The sequence below is a fragment of the Palaemon carinicauda genome, chromosome 5 (assembly GCF_036898095.1).
Source record: "Palaemon carinicauda isolate YSFRI2023 chromosome 5, ASM3689809v2, whole genome shotgun sequence".
NCBI lineage: Eukaryota > Metazoa > Arthropoda > Malacostraca > Decapoda > Palaemonidae > Palaemon > Palaemon carinicauda.
In genome coordinates, this window is record NC_090729.1 from 187,498,476 (window position 1) to 187,513,475 (window position 15,000).

General features: G+C 38.8%; 1 long non-coding RNA gene across 4 annotated transcripts in view; it reads right to left on the reverse strand.

The window, feature by feature from the left end:
- LOC137640719 (uncharacterized) overlaps nt 1–13,775 on the reverse strand; it is a 31,293-nt gene extending 17,518 nt beyond the window's left edge. For 3 of the 4 annotated variants that reach the window (XR_011044461.1, XR_011044463.1, XR_011044460.1), the window contains exons 1-3: nt 13,736–13,775; nt 7,073–7,197; nt 2,734–2,860 (exon numbers count right to left, since the gene is read on the reverse strand). This is a non-coding gene — a long non-coding RNA (uncharacterized lncRNA). The remainder of the gene's footprint in view (nt 1–2,733; nt 2,861–7,072; nt 7,198–13,735) is intronic. The other variant, XR_011044462.1, reaches the window with a different exon arrangement.
- Between the last annotated feature and the right edge of the window lie 1,225 nt (nt 13,776–15,000).

The window sequence follows — 15,000 nt, forward strand, 5'->3', positions numbered from 1 at the left end:
ATTATCGCCCGATTTGGTAAAATTAGACCCAAATTTCTCACTTTGTCAGGTTTCATGAAGCCCACCCTGACTTACATTTAAGGTATCTGCTATAAAACCAAGTTGGGTGAATTAAGAGTAAATCTCATGCACACGGGAACCCACCCAGTTCATGGACATAATATTTCAGTAACGCTGGCACGGGGTAGAAATAAAAGGAGCTGACATCGTTATGTTACAAAAGCTTAAGTGTTCTTTGAAAGTTAAAAACTTGTATAGAAACAAAACTTGTATAGAAACACTATGTGGAGTCCAAAAAATTACTGTTAAAATAAAAGGTTTTCGTGAATTGACTTCTTTTGTCTAGTATGGTAAAGTTAATAAGTCTGTTCTAACAGGACAATCTCGAGCACATTGTCTTATGCCAATCAATTTGCTCTTCAAAACTAAAGATTAATACAACTAGAAGCGGGACTGCAGTCCAGCTAAAGTGGAGTCTATGGTCCAGCTAAAGTGGAGTCTGCGGCCCAGCTAAAGTGGAGTCTGCGGCCCAGCTAAAGTCGAGTCTGCGGCCCAGCTAAAGTGGAGTCTGCGGCCCCGCTAAAGTCGAGTCTGCGGCCCCGCTAAAGTCGAGTCTGCGGCCCCGCTAAAGTCGAGTCTGCGGCCCCGCTAAAGTCGAGTCTGCGGCCCCGCTAAAGTCGAGTCTGCGGCCCCGCTAAAGTCGAGTCTGCGGCCCCGCTAAAGTCGAGTCTGCGGCCCCGCTAAAGTCGAGTCTGCGGCCCCGCTAAAGTCGAGTCTGCGGCCCCGCTAAAGTCGAGTCTGCGGCCCCGCTAAAGTCGAGTCTGCGGCCCCGCTAAAGTCGAGTCTGCGGCCCCGCTAAAGTCGAGTCTGCGGCCCCGCTAAAGTCGAGTCTGCGGCCCCGCTAAAGTCGAGTCTGCGGCCCCGCTAAAGTCGAGTCTGCGGCCCCGCTAAAGTCGAGTCTGCGGCCCCGCTAAAGTCGAGTCTGCGGCCCCGCTAAAGTCGAGTCTGCGGCCCCGCTAAAGTCGAGTCTGCGGCCCCGCTAAAGTCGAGTCTGCGGCCCCGCTAAAGTCGAGTCTGCGGCCCCGCTAAAGTCGAGTCTGCGGCCCCGCTAAAGTCGAGTCTGCGGCCCCGCTAAAGTCGAGTCTGCGGCCCCGCTAAAGTCGAGTCTGCGGCCCCGCTAAAGTCGAGTCTGCGGCCCCGCTAAAGTCGAGTCTGCGGCCCCGCTAAAGTCGAGTCTATGGTCAAGCTAAAGTCGAGTCTATGGTCAAGCTAAAGTGTGTGTAAAGTCCAGCTAAAATATTATATGAAGTCCATCTACAATGGTGTCTGAGGTCTAGCTAACGTGGGGTCTGAAGTCGAATCAGATTATAGTCAAAAGTCCAGTCAGATTATAGTCAAAAGTCCAGTCAGATTATAGTCAAAAGTCCAGTCAGGTTATAGTCAAAAGTCCAGTCAGGTAATAGTCAAAAGTCCAGTCAGGTAATAGTCAAAAGTCCAGTCAGGTAATAGTCAAAAGTCCAGTCAGGTAATAGTCAAAAGTCCAGTCAGGTAATAGTCAAAAGTCCAGTCAGGTAATAGTCAAAAGTCCAGTCAGATTATTAATAGTGACGCATTTTAACCACGTGTAATAATAATTTATAGCCAAAGAAGCATTAAGCTAAAGAAATGGATAACAGGTGGTTGTTTCGGAATCTTTGTCAGTATGACTTATGTACTGAGGAGTAAAAACTTTCTTATTTATAGACTAAAATCTGAACACCATTGACAGCTTTCTCTTTTTTACTTCCGGGAAATTAATCCTGGGTTTTCCGAATGCGTTCGTGATCGCTTGGGGGAGGTTACTGTTTTTTATGAAAGTCATTTGCAAACATTTTGAACTAAATAAGAAAAAGTATATGTGCATTAGTTCCCTGATGATTTTTATCATAAAACTAGCTCTCAATTCAGTTCGAAATACAGATGGCTTTGAGTAAAAGGGTTTTGATCAGTTTCACCACTGCTAGAAATTAGGATAATTATCAGTTCCTTTGCCTTCAGGTCTCTCCGTTCTACTTCAATAGGATATTATTTTGTCTACTTTCCTACCTACGGCAATTCTGAATAGACATGTTTCACAATATTTCCTCTTCAACGCATTTCAACGTATTTGTAATACGTATCAGTAAAAAATCTGAGAATAACAAAAAGGGTGAAACCCGTTTTGAATAACCTATGCATTTAGGTATATGAAACTATCAAAAACTCGTAAAATAGTATTTAGTTTCTGAATTCATTTATCTTCAACCATTTTACGAGTAATTTTTATAATTAATTTTTACCAAACTAAAATAAGGTTAAATTTGAATAAATCTATATTAGAAAAGAACAATGATTATTATGCTACCTGTTTTAATGAATTTAAGTTTACCAAGAAATTTACTTTCTCGGAGTCCTGACAATGCCCCTTGAAATGCCTATTACAAAATTATACTAAGAAGTGGCAGTATGCCATTCAAACTTAACAAGCTTAGGCAGTAAAATAGCTTTAACTTAAATTGTAACCTACAAACATGCACGTTTAATAGCATCTTAAATTACACAACAGTCTATATTAATATTTGTTCACTGAACACCGGGTACTATTACACACTACAACTTTGTAGCGATTTTCACGTCGCTCTCTTCGTATTACCAGACACTGGTTATAAATCAAGTGGGTTAAGTTTCACAATTGTCACCATTAAACAATATTACCTTATAAATAGACGAATAGACGTTTTCTGAAGGACTGGATATCCTATAGAGTTTCAGTCGGTTTTGTTTAGACTTGCGTCCTCAAGATTCTTCAATCTCGCTAAGTATGAAAATGGAACGACACAACCTGAAAAATAAGTGACAATTATAGAATTTGCAATACATCTTCCTAATAGTAAATACATTAAATGTATTTTTCTGTTGGGGGGGGGGTGAAAAATGAAATTGTATATATATATATATATATATATATATATATATATATATATATATATATATATATATATATATATATGTGTGTGTGTGTGTGTGTGTATGTGTATGTGTATGTGTATGTGTATGTGTATTTATGTACCTCTCATTGCACAAAAGTGACTTCTGGATTGTGAGTGGCTTCCCTAAGGGAGGATATCTAGAAAGATTTAAATGTCATTTACAGATAGGTTATGGCTCTTTGCTAAGAATTCTGAAATGAATGAAGACTTTCCTCCAACCTTCTGAATGGCTAATAAGATATTACAAATCATGTAGTTTGCTTACTCTTTTGCCATACTGTATATTCTTTTATGATTTTACCTTTTGATTTTATCAAAATACATAATATTCATTGAATATTAATATACGTACCATGGTAGACAGCCACGTGTAGTGTGGTAAACTTAAACTGGTATTATGAAGGTTTCTACGAAAAGTTACAAAAGTCACAGTATGTTCCTATGTGCATAGAATGCTATAAAGTGCTCATTATTATGATAAAAGCGTTTCTCTGTTGATTATTATCAATATAAGTCATTCAATATTTAATACTTAATTGACCATTTTTCATTCAATTTCAGGTAACATTTTGGGAATTTATGACCTAATCTACCCTTAAAAGTTATCTATTTACATATCATTGGAAAGAAATCGTTAAACGGAACATTTTGAGTGATAAATTATCCTTTAATGTTAATTTTCAAGGGAGATGTGGGCATCTTTATCTCAGGTATCCAGAGTTTACGGGTCAAAATTATCGCCCGATTTGGTAAAATTAGACCCAAATTTCTCACTTTGTCAGGTTTCATGGAGCCCACCCTGACTTTTGGACATTTAAGGTATCTGCTATAAAACCAAGTTGGGTGAATTAGAGTACATCTCATGCACACGGGAACCCACCCAGTCCATGGACATAGTATTTAAGTAACGCTGACGCGTGGGCTAGAAATAAGAGCTGACATTGTTACGTTACAAAAGCTCAGTGTATTTTGAAAGTCTTCTAAAACCTCTACGTGGTCTAAAAATTTACTGTTGAAATGAAAGGTGTGCGTGAATTGACTTATTTTATCTAGTAATGTAAAGTTAATAAGTCTGTTCTAACAAGACAAGCTCGAGCACATTGTCTTATGCCAATCAATTTGCTCTTCAAAACTAAAGATTAATACAACTAGAAGCGGGACTGCAGTCCAGCTATAGTGGAGTCTGCAGTCCAGCTTATGTCGAGTCTGCAGTCCAGCTTATGTCGAGTCTGCAGTCCAGCTTATGTCGAGTCTGCAGTCCAGCTTATGTCGAGTCTGCAGTCCAGCTTATGTCGAGTCTGCAGTCCAGCTTATGTCGAGTCTGCGGTCCAGCTTATGTCGAGTCTGCGGTCCAGCTTATGTCGAGTCTGCGGTCCAGCTTATGTCGAGTCTGCGGTCCAGCTTATGTCGAGTCTGCGGTCCAGCTTATGTCGAGTCTGCGGTCCAGCTTATGTCGAGTCTGCGGTCCAGCTTATGTCGAGTCTGCGGTCCAGCTTATGTCGAGCCTGCGGTCCAGCTTATGTCGAGCCTGCGGTCCAGCTTATGTCGAGCCTGCGGTCCAGCTTATGTCGAGCCTGCGGTCCAGCTTATGTCGAGCCTGCGGTCCAGCTTATGTCGAGCCTGCGGTCCAGCTTATGTCGAGCCTGCGGTCCAGCTTATGTCGAGCCTGCGGTCCAGCTTATGTCGAGCCTGCGGTCCAGCTTATGTCGAGCCTACGGTCCAGCTTATGTCGAGCCTACGGTCCAGCTTATGTCGAGCCTACGGTCCAGCTTATGTCGAGCCTACGGTCCAGCTAAAGTCGAGTCTGCAGTCAAGTCGAGTCTGCAGTCAAGTCGAGTCTGCAGTCAAGTCGAGTCTGCAGTCAAGTCGAGTCTGCAGTCAAGTCGAGTCTGCAGTCAAGTCGAGTCTGCAGTCAAGTCGAGTCTGCAGCCCAGCTAAAGTGGAGTCTGCAGCCCAGCTAAAGTGGAGTCTGCAGCCCAGCTAAAGTGGAGTCTGCAGCCCAGCTAAAGTGGAGTCTGCAGCCCAGCTAAAGTGGAGTCTGCAGCCCAGCTAAAGTGGAGTCTGCAGCCCAGCTAAAGTGGAGTCTGCAGTCCAAGCTAAAGTGGAGTCTGCAGTCCAAGCTAAAGTGGAGTCTGCAGTCCAAGCTAAAGTGGAGTCTGCAGTCCAAGCTAAAGTGGAGTCTGCAGTCCAAGCTAAAGTGGAGTCTGCAGTCCAAGCTAAAGTGGAGTCTGCAGTCCAAGCTAAAGTGGAGTCTGCAGTCCAAGCTAAAGTGGAGTCTGCAGTCCAGCTAAAGTGGAGTCTGCAGTCCGGCTAATGTCGAGTCTATGGTCCGGCTAATGTCGAGTCTATGGTCCGGCTAATGTCGAGTCTATGGTCCGGCTAATGTCGAGTCTATGGTCCGGCTAATGTCGAGTCTATGGTCCGGCTAATGTCGAGTCTATGGTCCGGCTAATGTCGAGTCTATGGTCCGGCTAATGTCGAGTCTATGGTCCGGCTAATGTCGAGTCTATGGTCCAGCTAAAGTAGAGTCTATGGTCCAGCTAAAGTAGAGTCTATGGTCCGGCTAATGTCGAGTCTATGGTCCAGCTAAAGTAGAGTCTATGGTCCAGCTAAAATATTATATGAAGTCCATTTACAATGGTGTCCAAGATCTAGCTAACGTGGGGTTTGAAGTCCAATCAGAAAAGTCCAGTCAGATTAGTAATAGTGACGCATTTTAACCATATCCAATACTACAATTTAAAGTTGTACAGGAATTAGCCAAATAAATGGATAACAGCTGCCTGTTTTGGAATATTTGTCAGTATGACATATGTACTGAGGAGTAACAACTTGCTTATTTATAGACTACAATGTGAACACCATTGACAGCTTACTCCTGTTTACTTCCGGGAAATTAATCCTGGGTTTTCTGGATGAGTTCGTGATCGCTTGGGGGAGGTTACCGTTTTTCTATGAAAGTTATTTGCAAACATTTTGAACCAAATAAGAACTTCAAGTATATGTGCATTAGTTCCCTGATGATTTTTGTCAAAATTGGCTCTCGATTCAGTTTTTAGTCAAAACTGGCTCTCGATTCACTTCAAAATACAGATGGCTTTTAGTAAAAGGTTTTGATCAGTTTCACCACTGCTAGAAATTAGGACAATTTTCATAAGTTCCTTGGCCTTCAGGTCTCTCCGTTCTACTTCAATAGGATGTTTGTTTGTCTACTTTCAATAATTTCTCTCCTACCTACAGCAATTCTGTATAAACATATTTCTCAATATTTCCTCTTCAATGAATTTCAACGTATTTTTAATATATGATATCAGTGAAAATCTCTGAAAATAACTACAATGGTGCAACCTGTTTTTGAATAAACTTATGCATTTATATATAAAACTATCAAAAAATCGTAAAATAGTATTTAGTTTAAGAACAGATTTATGTTGATTTATTTATTTTTGTAAACATGAATTCATATCTATATTTTGTTATATTTTTGTAAATAGAAAAATAACAAATAATGTAAATGAATAGAATGTAATTGTATTTTTATAATAAAAGAAAAAAAAAAGTTTAATAAATTTTTCTTCAACCATTTTACGAGTAATTTCTATAATTGATTTTTATCAAACTAAAATAAGGTTAAATTTGAATAAATCTATATTAGAGAAGAAAAATTATTATACTACCTGTTTTAATGAATTTAAGTTTACCAAGAAATTTACTTTCTCTGAGTCCTGACAATGCCCCTTGAAATGCCTATTACTAAACTATACTAGAAGTGGCAGTATGCCATTCAAAGGTAACAAGCTTAGGCAGTAAAATAGCTTTAACTTCAAATGTAACCTACAAACATGTACGTTTAATAGCATCTTATATTACACAACAGCCTATATTAATATTTGTTCACTAAACACCGGGTACTATTACACACTACAACTTTGTAGCGATTTTCACGTCTCTTCGTATTACCAGACACTGGTTATAGATCTTTCACGTCGCTCTCTTCCTATTACCAGACACTGGTTATAAATCTGCAGGTAAGTTTCACAATTGTCACCATTAAACAATCTTACCTTATAAATAGACGAATAGGCGTTTTCTGAAGGACTGGATATCCTATAGACTTTCAGTAGGTTTTGTATAGACTTGCGTCCTCAAGATTCTTCGATCTCGCTAAGTATGAAAATGGAAGGACAACCTGAAAAAAATAAGTGACAATTATAGAATTTGCATTACATCAACCAAATAAAGTAAATATATTAAAATGTATTTTTTTGTTGGGGGGGGGGTGAAAAATGAAATTGTCACTTCTCCAGCATGGTGATATACAAAACTCCAATGCTTTAAGATTGTGGGCGGTTTAAGTCAGTTCAGAAAGCTATAATAAAAGATTACTCGAGTGCCATATCTGGAAGAGATTATGGTGAGGGGTGGATGGAGATGGTTTGGGCATGCTCTTCGCACTCTCCGAGAGAAATTAGTTCAAACTTTCAACTGGGCGCCACAAGGCACAACAAGAGTTGGAAGACCCAGGCCCACATGGCCAAAGACTATGAAGCGTGAAGTGGGAGATGATGAATGGAGTTGTAGTGATCTAGAAGCTTCAGAGACGGCTGCTGAAATCTGAGGGTCTTTGCGTCGTAGTAGTAGTTGATGAATTTTATAAGGATTACGTTATTTAATAGATCAAAATTAGTTGAGTCCAGACCAACCGGTGTGGTCAAACCGTTCAGCACTTGGGCGCAATTTCGATTAAAATTAAATTGGAAAAGCAGGATTGAAGTGGGAACAGACAGCAGGTGGTTACAATGAGGGACCACAAAAATATTTAGGTCAGATTTTTAATAGAACTCTAGCCATATGGCCTGGTCAAGGTTCAGTGGGACCGATTATGAAATAAACAATTTCAACTTTATTCCCTATAATAAAAATATCAAATTCCTATCAACCATATTTAGGTCAACAGATGAAACAGTTTTAGATCTTATGTGAATATTGCCTTAGATATACTCCTTTACTTACTCGTGTATGAATTTACTTTTATTAAAAAATAAAACATTTGAAAAAGCAATATAAATTGAATTGGATTTATGTAATAGGGGTATCTGGTAAAGCTCTTGGGTTAGGGAGGTCAATTTAACCGATACAAAATAGGAGTTGAAAGTTTATTCATTTATAACTTATGCACAAAGGTATACACGAGTCCCAGAACAACCCTCAATCAAAATCAGATATAGCAAAACTGTTCCAAGTAATATGAAGAAAAAAATTTTGGCTCAACAATCAGTTCGAAGTGCTGATCTTAGATTGAAGTTTTTAACTTTCATCACCACGAATAAAACTTCGAATTGGGTTAGCTGTACTGAGATACAGGATGTGCAAAATCTAATGGAATTTACATAAGCCATACCAGTAGGAAATGTTTTCAGTGCTAACTACTGTATCTAGACCAATGTCAAAAAGATATATCGCTGTTAGAAAGTTCTGAACCATTAAATTTCACCTAACTTCCAAGGATCAAATTAAAATGGCAGGGAAAACCTACCTATGTTTAGTTAAAAGACATGCCAAACTTGAAAAGTTTCATTTTACCCGCTAGTACAGCAATTTGTACATTCATTTCTTCTACCTCACGAAAACTTAAAGTTTTTTCCTGCAAATAATATTGAGGGAGTAAAGATATTTTTACTTATCTCTCCGCTACATTCTAGTCACCGAAGAACGTCATTTTGTGCGAGAATGCAAATAAACTGATTGCTCCCCTGTTCTGGCTAGCAGTACCTGGATGTAGTACTCACACCAACTAGGTCTATTTTCATGATATTTGATTTTCGAGAGTCAATGATTGGCTTTCAAAAGCCATAGAGCACTCATTTGCCGAGATAAATCATTCTTAGCACGTACCAAAAACAAACAGCTGTCATTGGCCTTGTTGATAAGTATATAGCAATAAGGATGAATGAATAATTTTCACTTTAATACCAATGTGGGGGAATACAGTTACTAAGAAAATGAGTAGTTGGAATTGTTGTATAGATACAAAAATATACAAATTGATGAGCGAGCGGCCGAGACGAAACTTCATAAATACCCGGGTAACCCTTACCCCACAATTTATACTAGGGCAATGGCAATCCCTACCCGGGCAATTTGTACCCATGCAATAGCAATTCCTACCCTGGTAATTCATACTAGGGCAATAGATGTCCATACTACGACAATCCATACTTTGATAATGCCTACCCAGGTAATTTTTACTCTGGGAATATAAATCCCTACCCGGGCAATACCTACTCGGGCAATCCCTACCTGGGCAATACCTACCCAGGCAATGGCAATCCCTACCCGGGCAATACCTACTCGGGCAATCCCTACCCGGGCAATACCTACTCGGGCAATCCCTACCTGGGCAATACCTACCCAGGCAATGGCAATCCCTACCCGGGCAATACCTACCCAGGCAATGGCAATCCCTACCCGGGCAATACCTACCCAGGCAATGGCAATCCCTACCCGGGCAATGGCAATCCCTACCCGGGCAATACCTACTCGTGCAATAGCAATCCCTACCCGGGCAATCCCTACTCGTGTAATGGCAATCCCTACCCTGGCAATCCCTACTTGTGCAATGGCAATCCCTACCCGGGCAATACCTACTCGGGCAATGGCAATCCCTACCCGGGCAATACCTACTCTGGCAATGGCTATCCCTACCCGGGAAATTTGCACCCAAGCAATTTGTACCCTGGTAATAGTAATACCTACCAGGGTAATTCACACTTGGGCAATAGCTGTCCCTACTAGGCAATCCATACTTGGGCAGTTCCTACCCAGGTTTGTACCTAGGGAACATAAATCCCTTCCTGGGTAATTTGTACTCTGACAATAGCAATCGATACCTAGGTAAATTATATATTCGGGCAATAGCAATCCTACCCCGGGCATTCCCTACCCAGGTAATTTGTACTTGGGCAATAGCTGCCCCTACCAGAGCAATTCCCACCCAGGCAATAATCACTACCCGCTACCCAGATAATTCTTACTTGGGCAATAGCTGTCTACCTGGGCAGTTTGTACATGGGCAATAGCTTTTCCTATAAGGGTAATTACTACCTAGGCCACTTTTAACGGGCAATAGCAATCCCTACCCGGGTCATTTGTGCTCTGGCAATAACCCATACCTGAGCAAATCATAGTCTGGCATCCCTACTTGGGCAATCCCTACCCAAGTAATTCTTATTCTAGCAATAATCATCCTACCTGTTAATTTGTTCTCAGGCAATTGCAAACCCTACCTACGTAATTTGTACCCGGGCAACTTGTACCTGGGCAATAGCAATCCCTACCTATGTAATTTGTAACCGGGCAATAGCAATCCCTACTTTGTAATTTGTACCCGGGCAATTTGTACTCTGGCAATTTGTACCCGGGCAACTTTTACTTGGGTAATAGCAATCCCTACCTATGTAACTTGTACCCCGGTAACTTGTACCCCGGCAACTTGTACCCCGGCAATAGCAATCCCTTCCCGGGCAACTTGTACTTGGGTAATAGCAATCCCTACCTATGTAACTTTTACCCCGGCAACTTGTACCCCGGCAATAGCAATCCCTTCCCGGGTAATTTGTACTCAAGCAATAACAACTTTTACCCGGGCAACTTGTACCCGGGAACCTTGTACTTGGGTAATAGCAATCCCTACCTATAATTTGTACCAGGGCAACTTGTACAATACCCGGGCAATAGCAATCCCTACCCGGGTAATTTGTACTCTGGCAATACCAATCCCTACCTATGTAATTTGTACCCGGGCAATTTGTACTTTGGTAATAGCAATCCCTACCTATGTAACTTGTACCCGGGCAGCTTGGACCCAGGCAACAGCAATACCTTTCCGGGTAATTTGTACTCAACCAATGGCAACTTGTACCCGGGAAATGTACCCGGGAAACTTGTACTTGGTAATAGCAATCCCTACCTATGTAACTTGTACCCAGGCAGCTTGGACCCAGGGAACAGCAATTCCTTTCTGGGAAATTTGTACTCAACCAATGGCAACTTGTACACGGGAAACGTACCGGGGAAACTTGTACTTGGTAATAGCAATCCCTACCTATGTAATTTGTACCCGGGCAACTTGCACCCGGGCAACTTGCACCCGGGCAATAGCAATTGCTTCCTGGGTAATTTGCACTCAAGCAATAGCAACCCGTAACTATGTAATTTGTACCCGGACGCCTTTAACCCGGGCGCCTTATACCCGGGTGCCTTGTACCCGGGCAATATGTAATTGGGTAATAGCAATCCATACCTATGTAATATGTACCCCGGCAACTTATAACCGGCCAACTTGTACCCAGCCAACAGTAATCCCTACCTGGGTAATTTGTACTCGAGCAATAGCAATCCTTAACTATGTTATTTGTACCCGGGCAATAGCTGTCCCTACCAGGGCAATTCTTGCTCAGGCAATTCCTAACCTGGGTAATTTGTTATCTGGCAATAGCAATCCCTACCCGAGTAATCTACACTCGGGCAATATCAATCCAAAACCGGGCAATCCCTACTTGGGCAATAGCAATCCTTACCCGGGTAATTTGTACATGGGTAATAGCAATTCCTACCTATGTAATTTGTACCCAGGCAACTTATACCGGGCAACTTGTACACGGCCAATAGCAGTCCCTACGAGGGCAATCCTTGTTCAGGCAATTCCTAACCTGGGTAATTTGTTATCTGGCAATAACAATCCCTACCCGATTAATCTTCACTCGGGTAAATGCAATCCAAAACTGGGCAATCCCTACTTGGGCAATAGCAATCCTCACCCGGGTAATTTGTACACTGGTAATAGCAATCCCTACCTATGTAATTTGTACCCGGACAACTTATACCCGGGCAACTTGAACCCGGCCAATAGCTGTACCTACCAGGGCAATCCTTGCTCAGGCAATTCCTAGCCCAGGTAATTTGTTATCTGGCACTAGCAATCCCTACCCGATTAATCTTCACTCGGGTAAATTCAATCCAAAACTGGGCAATCCTTACTTGGGCAATAGCAATCCTCACCCGGGTGATTTGTACTAGGGTAACAGCAATCCCTACCTATGTAATTTGTACCCTAATATGGTATTCCTATTAACACTAAAATTTAACATTTTTCTAGAATACTGCAGAACAAACGCTACTAAAACTCGTGCAAAGAACCAGTAAAAAAGTTGCAAGTTTATTTAGGATTTTAAATACAAAATTCCAAAATAATAGTTTAAAATGTTAAATGGGACCAAAGCTTTGTAAATTACAAAATTTGAGACCTGGTTGACCGTACCATTGAGTTTTAGGATTTAACTATATTTGAACTTCATTAAGAGCAACAACCTATTCGTTTAAAACAAACTACCATGCTTACAAAAACCAATATAAGATCAATATCCTCAGCTAAGTTACCAGGCTTCCAGATATAAGAAATTTTACCATGAACTCATTTTCTAGTTGCAGTAACTGCCAATCCCTATTCTTTAAGAGAAAATAAAAAGCTTAACCTTACAAAAAAACTAGCATGTAATTAGTATCGTAAAAATACAAAACAAATTTATATGTTCCAAACAGTTATCCAGGTTCAGCAACGGGAAAGTCATATCCGATGACTAAATGTATCAATTTATGGCATATTCAAAACCAGCACAATGGTCATACGATTTACGATTGTCAAGAACACTTCCTTCATTGTTGTCTTAGAAGCTCCCTTAACCTAGGAAACCTGTTTTCTGAGCATTACTTTTTTTTTTATTATGAAGAGCTCTCGAATTTAATCCAAATGAGTTGGATCTTTAGAAATATTACAGTCATTAAGGCAATTTTAGAAAGAATCTGTTGCAATTAGATTTTTCTTAATCCTTGTACGATACAACTGAATTAGTTGAAATATTTTTTCTTAACCTGCGGATATTGAATAATTTGCTTCAACGAAACTATACTGAAAAACTTATGATTTAATACCGAAAGGTTTAGCTCAAAGCTTTAATATGCATTACACGAGCACCAATTTGTTAGTGTAACTACTCAAATCCTTCTAAAGTAGGGACTTTATATATTTTACGAATTCTGTTAAAATTTGGGCAATAAGACTAAAGTAAATCAGCACATTAAATAAGCAATGATTTTGATAAAAGCCGAGGATGTTTAAAAATTCTAAAAAATATTTCTAATTACGAAAGCAAAATCTTCCTGTTATATTTTCAATAAATGTTCAGGGAACCAACCATCGTGCACCACAAAATTACATCTTTAAATTTCTTTCATCCAATAAAACGAGTAAGAAATAACGAAATGAGAAAATTTGTGCATTGTAATTTAGTTTCAAGACAATATTGAGCGAAAAGTATATGAATTTTCACAGCAGATTTGTTAGAAATATGTCAAAAGTCATTACGCTGTGTCCGGAGCACCAACGAAATTCGTGAATCCATTCACTGTATAAAACTACGAAAACCTCACATATACACTTCGAAAATAATTTAATATTTCTAAACTTAAAACACGAACAAAAAGTAAAAAATTTTAACCCTTTAAAGATTTGCCAGTTTCCACAGACGTTACTACACAAAGGAAAGTCATGAATCCTTTCACTGTATAAAACTGAGAAAACCTCACATATACACTTCGAAAATAATTGAATATTTCTAAACTTAAAACACGAACAAAAAGTGCAAAATTTTAACCCTTGAAAGACTTACCCGTTTCCACAGACGTTGCTACACAAAGGAAATAGTCACGCAAATGAGGATATTACGGAGTTTCGAGGCGAACTAAAAAAATCAAGGACCCGAGAATCAGTTCTGATGTCACTTTACGAGAAGTGGCGCCACCTGGATCCATTTTTCATAATCACTTATTTGAAAAGCAATTTGTTTTTCCATATGGAAATATAATTATCCCCAAAAAGTATAAAAAAACATATTTTCACAGGATAGTACATGGAATATGATTTTTAAATTTTGATTTTCTCGAAATATTCAGCGTCATCTGGATCCATGTTTCATAAATATCTATTTGAGAGAAAACTTTTTTCTTATATGAAAATATTTGCCAGAAAAAAAAAAATGTAAAAACTAATTTTTTTTTTCACAGTAAACTACATGAAATAAAATGTTTAAATTTTAATTTTCTTGAAAGATTCAGCGCCATCTGGATCCATTTTTCATAAGCACTTATTTGAAAAGAGAACTTTTTCTTTATAGGAAAATATAATTTCCCAGAAAAAGTGTAAATAAAAAAATATATCTTTTACAGGATACTACATGGAATGAAATTTATAAATTTTAATTTTCTCGAAAGATTCAGCTCCATCTGGATCCATTTTTCTTAAGCATTTATTCAAAAATAAATTTCTTTATATGAAAATATAATTTCTCAGAAAAAAAGTGTAAAAAATATTTTTACAGGATACCACATGAAATAAGATTTTTAAATTTTAATTCTGTCGAAAGATTCAGCCCCATCTGGATCTCTTTTTCATAAGCATCTATTAAAAAATAAAAAAAAATTTATATGAAAATATAATTTCTCAGAAAAAAAGTGTTAAAAACATTTTTACAAGATACTACATTAAAAAAGATTTTTAAATTTTAATTCTCTCGAAAGATTCAGCTCCATCTGGATCCATTTTTTAAGCATTTATTCAAAAATAAAACTTTTTTTTTATATGAAAATATAATTTCTCAGAAAAAAAGTGTAAAAAATATTTTTACAGGATGCTACATGAAATAAGATTTTTAAATTTTAATTCTCTCGAAAGATTTAGCCCCATCTGGATCCATTTTTCTTAAGCATTTATTAAAAAAACACATGAAAATATAATTTAAAAAAAAAATATTATATGAAAATATAATTTCCCAGAATAAGTAAAAAGTATGTTTTTCACAGGATACTACATGAAATTAGATTTCTAGATTTTAATTATCACGAATTATTCACATGTACTGCAGAAATAGAGATTCAT